This window comes from Mobula hypostoma, chromosome 12, assembly GCF_963921235.1.
Source record: "Mobula hypostoma chromosome 12, sMobHyp1.1, whole genome shotgun sequence".
Classification (NCBI taxonomy): Eukaryota; Metazoa; Chordata; class Chondrichthyes; order Myliobatiformes; family Myliobatidae; genus Mobula; species Mobula hypostoma.
Window position 1 is genome coordinate 3280033 of NC_086108.1, and position 6000 is coordinate 3286032.

Here is a 6000-nt window from a genome sequence, read left to right on the forward strand (position 1 = left end):
ACAGTGTATTGTCCAGGTGACTTTCCAGATACTGTAGTCCCAGATGACTTCTAATTCCATTCCCTTGATGGAGATGGGAATACAGGGTGTTTTCACCTTCCTGAAGTCCACCACCAACTCCTTCATCTTAGTGATATTGAGCTGCAGGTGATTCATCCCACGCCCCTCAATAAAGTTGTCCACCACTCTTCTGTTCTCAGCCTCTTGACCTCACCAGCCCTTTGTCTTTCCCATCCACCTGGCTTCACCTATCACCTTCTCGCTATCCTCCTTCCCTTCCCCTGCACTTTTATTCTGGAGTCTTCCCCCTTCCTTTCCAGTCCTGATGGAGGGTCTTGGCCCGAAACGTCGACTGTTTATTCATTTCCATGGATGCTGCCTGACCTGCTGAGTTCCTCCAGCGTTTTTGGTGTGTGTGGCTCTACAACTCATTTTCTCAGTACTATGTATTTACTTATTTATTTAGTGATATAATTATTATTTTTTTGTATTTGCACAGTTTGCCTTTTGCACATTGGTCGTTTGTCAGTGTTTGTTTGTGTGTCGTATTTCTTCAATGGAGTGGATGTAGAGAGGATGTTTCCTATAGTGGGGGAGTTTTGAACCTGATGATATAAACTCAAAATAAAGGGACGTTCCTTCAGAACAGAGATGAGGAGGAATTTCTTTAGCCAGAGAGTGGTGAATCTGTGGAATTCATTGTCACAAAGGCTGTGGAGACCAAGTTATTGGGTATATTTAAGGCAGAGGTTGATTGATTCTTGATTGGTCAGGGATGAATACCGGGAGAAGACAGGAGAATGGATCGGTCATGATGAAATGGTGAAGCAGATTCATTGGAATAATTCTCCTCCTACATCCTACTGTCTAATTGTCTATATTGTGTTTCTTTGTTCTACTGTGAATGCCTGCAAGAAAACAAATCTCAATGCTGACTATTTAATAATAAATTTACTTTGGATTTAAGTGCAAAAAAGAGCAAAGTAGTACTTTCTGAAGTAAGACTATTCCATTGAAAATGTTTTAAAAATAGATACATAACTTAAATGTTTTCTCACTTTTAAAATTTTCTCTTATTTTCTTATAAGAAAGGAGAGGCCATTTGGCCCATTGATTCAGAACTGGTTCACAGAAATTCCTATGGGTCCCATTAGTTAGTAACTGCTTGTTACACCGCTGCCGTTTCGGGCAGTAATGAAGGTCCTCCATCTCTGTCTGTTCTTGGCCATCTTCTCTACTTTTCCCCAGATGTGGTTCCGGATTCTCATTCCTGCCTCTACGGTATGGTGCCAAGTTGTCTTTGGCCTTTCAGAGGTCCAATGAAGAACTGTCTCAGAGATGGAGTTGGCCTCTGTCCTCACCATGAACCCAAACCACCTCCACTGTTTCCTCACCATGATGGTGACCATGTCCTCTTGGTGACCCTGAAGGAGTAGCGGGTGGTTGGAGGTCTTTCTTGGTCAGAAAATACGGGGGATCTTCTGGAGGCTCATGGCGCGGAATGACGACAACTTGGCAAGGTCACTATATATCATGCACCAGCATTCTGACCTGTACAAGAGTGCGGACAGAACACAGATTTGGGAGGGGTGTGGGTCCAGCTCAGGGTTAACAACTCTGACTGTCAAAAGGATTTGTTATGAAACAGCAATGAAGAATCATTTATCATTAGTCCCATTGCCGCACTTATTTTCCCCACCTCTCTCATGCACGCATGCCTATCAACTGCCCCAGTTCTCCTGTCATTTACCTTCACCGAGAGTTCATTGACAGTGGCCATTGCGGGCAGCACAGTAGCGTGGTGCCTTATAGTCCCGGGAACGCAGGTTCAATTCCTGCCTCTGTCTGTAAGGAGTTTGCATGCTCTCCCCGTGACCGCATGGGTTTCCTCCGGGGGCTCCAGTTTCCTCTGAGCAGTCCAAAGACGTACCAGTTGGTGGGTTAATTGCTCATTGTAAATTAGGCTAGGATCAAATTGTGGTTTTGCTGGGCGGTGTGCCTCCAGTGGCCGGAAGGGCGGATCAATAAATAAATGTCTTTGAGGTGTATGAGCAAACTGGAGCACCCAGGAGAAGCCACACAGCAACAGCAAGATCCTGCAGACTCCACTCAGACAACACCAGAAGCCAGGGTTGAACCCTGGTCAGCAGGACCACTAAGTGCTGCACTGTGACACCACCCACAGAATGAATAAGACTGCCGACTTCTGCAACAGTTCCACCCTGCAGGTTTCTCCGTCTTGTCCGCAACTCAGAGTTTCTGTTTGCTTTGAAATTCATCCCACAGTCCGGTGGGATTGATGAAGAATTAGGGGGAAAGGTGTTGGCTGGTGCTTGGTGGAGATTTGGTGGGTTGAAGTGTCTGTATTGCCCAGTGACTATCAGACCGTGCATTGCCTCTCCCTGTAAAGCTGACCGCAACTCCGAACAGCTCACTCATGGAGCTACCCCGTGAAGCGCGAAGATATACATTTCCACAGTGCAGAATGCAATCTCACGCCATGCCAATGCACCTTACAACCAATGATGTCATCGGTAGCCACGGCAGCATAGCGATAAGCGCATCACTTTACAGGAACACTTGTAAGATCAGGTTTAATATCCCCAGCATACGTCGGTGAAACTTCTTGTCTTTGTGGCAATGCACAATGTACGATGCAATACATAATAACAGAAAAAAGCCGAATTACAGCAAGCATGTGTATATTTATTGTGTAGTGAACTGAGGGAAGCACAGTAGCATAGTGGTTAGCAAAATGCTTTGCGGATCCAGTGACCGGGGTTCAATTCTCTGCGCTGTCTGTAAGGAGTTTGTAGATTCTTTTCGTGATGGCGTTGGTTTCCTCCGGGTGCTCCGGTTTCTTCCCACAGTCCCGAGACGTACCAGTTGGTAGGTGAATTGATCAGTGTAAATCGTTCCATGATTAGGCTAGGAGTAACTTGGGAGATCGCTGGGTGGTATGGCTCAAAGGGACAGAAATGCCTATTCTGTGCTACGTTTCAGTAAATAAATAAAATTAAAATAGTAATTAAAAAGTAGTGAGGTGGTGTTCATGGGTTCAATGTCCATTCTGAAATCGGATGGCAGAGGGGAAGAAGCCGTTCCTGAATCGTTGAGTGTGTGTCTTCAGGCTCCTGTACCTCCTCCCTGATGGTGACAATGAGAAGAGGGCATGTCCTGGGTGGTGAGAGTCCTTAATGATGGACACCACCTTTCTGAGGCATTGTTCCTCAAAGATGTCCTGGAGGTGACTAAGTTTACAATTTTGTGCAGCTTATTTCAGTTTGTACAGTAGTTCCCCCACTGCCATAGCAGACAGCGATGCAGCCAGTTAGAAGTTTCTCCGCAGTAAATCTGTGGAAGTTTCTGAGTGGTTTTGGAGCCACGCACTATGGTGCAGAACAAGATGGCCAATGACCACTTGGAGCCTAAATTGAATTTTGCACCGAAGATGAGAGTTGATATGACCAGCTGCCTAAATGTTTGCATCAAGTTCAGTCTTGTAGTCCATGCAAGGGTTAAACTTCCACAGGAAGTTTCATATGGTGGGGGGGGGGGAGTCCCCTTAAGGTGCAGACTCTGTGAGAAAGTGCTGTTAATGTAAGAAGCCTCTTACGATCTGGACAGACACAGCAGTTATCACAAGTCAGGCTGTTTGACACACTCAGATCAATTATCAGCTTTCCTCTCCTCTGCCAAGAGTGTGCACATTGCAATTTCCAGTCCTGCCAGGCTATAGGAAACAATCTCACTGAGGCTCACATACAGCTTTAACAGGAAGTGACTGAGAGGAAATGTTGAAGACATTTGCAGCAACACATACTTTCGTGGTAATTAAAAAGTTCAGCAGTGCCAAACTATTCTTTATTCTAGTTCTCTTGAGCTAGGGAGCTGCTGGAGATCTTTTCGAAACAATGGTGTGCAGATACGTGACCACTGAAAGATTGAAGTGTGATCAGAAATCAGGAAGTAAAACTTCCCCAGTTGTTCCTCAATTGCAGCCTCTTGCACATTTCGAAGTACATTTATCATCAAGTGTCTTACATGTCCCCATATATATCCCTGAGATTCATTTCCTTCCAGGCATTTACAGTAGATACAAAGAAATACAATAGAATCATGAAAACTTACACACAATGGCAGACAAACAAGCAATGTGCAAATACAGTAAACTAATAATACTGATAACGAGTTGTAAAGTGAGTCCAATGTCTTAGCAAAGTACAGCACAGAAACAGGCCCTTTGGCTCTTCTAGTCCATCTGGAAACCACTTAAACTGCCCTCTCCCGTTGGCCTGCCCTCCATATGTCTACCATCCATGTACCTGTCCAAACTTTGATTAAACTTTGTTTCCCACCCTCCCCCCCGCCTTCTTTATAGGGCCTCTGCCCCTTCCCTCCTCAGTCCTGACGAAGGGTTCCGGCCCGAAGTGTTGACTGATCGTTTCCACGGATGCTGCCCGACCTGCTGAGTTCCTCCAGCGTGTTGTGAGTGTTGCTTTGACCCCAGCATCTGCAGAGTATTCTGTGTTTTGATTAAACGTTGTACTCAAGCTTGCACGCTCCACTTGTGCTGGCAGCTCATTTCACACTCTCACCACCCTCTGAGCGAAGGAATTTCCCCTTATGTTCCTCTTAAACTTTTCACCTTTCACCCTTAAGCCACGATCTCGAGTTGTCGTCCCACCCAACCTCAGTGGAAAAGGACTGCTTGCATTTACCCTATGTATACTCCTCATAATTTTGTATACCTCCATCAAATCTCTCACTATTCTATGTTCTAAAGTATACAGTCCTAACCTACTCAATCTTCCCTAATAACTCAGGTCCTCCAGATTCAGCACATCCTTGTGAATTTTCTCAACCTTATTTACATCTTTCCGGTAAATAGGTGCCAAAACTGCACACAATACTCTAAGTTGCTGGTGAACGCAGCAGGCCAGGCAGCATCTATAGGAAGAGGCGCAGTCGACGTTTCAGGCCGAGACCCTCTCGGCCTGAAACGTCGACTGCGCCTCTTCCTATAGATGCTGCCTGGCCTGCTGCGTTCACCAGCAACTTTGATGTATGTTGCTTGAATTTCCAGCATCTGCAGAATTCCTGTTGTTCACAATACTCTAAATTAGGTCTCACCATGCATCATACAACTTCAACGTGACATCCCATCCCCTGTTCTCAGTGCTTTGATTTATGAAGGCCAATGTGCCAAAAGCTTTCTTTACAACCCTATCTACCTGTGACACAACTTTCAATGATTATGAACCTGTATTCGCAGATCCCTCTGTTCTACCACACTCCTCAGTGCCCTAGCATTCAGTGTGTAAGGCCCTACTGAAGTCAACACATTGCACGTGTCTGCAGTGAATTCCATCTGCCATTTTTCAACCCATTTTTCCAACTGGTCCAGATAGCCCTGCAAGCCAAGAAAGTCTTCCTCACTGTCCACTACAGCTCCAATCCTGTGGCATTCCCAGATTTGCTGATCCAGTTATCCACATTGTTATCCAGATGGTTGATATAGATGACAAACAACAACGGACCCAGCACGGTCTCTGCGGCATGCCACTAGTCACAGGCCTCCAGTCGAGAGGCAACCCTCCATCACCACCCTCTGGCTTCTTCGGCAAAGCCAATGACGACCTCATCCTGAATGCTGAACAACTGAACCTTCTTGTGTCTCAGTCTCTCTGAATCTCTCTCACTCTTTAAACACTCACTGGATCAGTTGTGTCTCAGTCTCTCTGTATCTCTCTCATTCTGTAAGACACTCTGTCTCATTCATCTGCACTCTCAGATGGTTTGGGTTCAAGTCCACCTACCTGCGCTGTCTGTACTGATGCTGTCTTTCTGGACCGAGTATGATATGCAGTGTTTTGCAGACAAGATACTCTCACAAGTGAATGCAAGAACCTAAGAATTAGGAGCAGGAGTCGGCCATCTGGCCCATCTGTCGAGCCATTCAATAAGATCCTGACTGATCTGGCCATGGGCTCAGCTCCA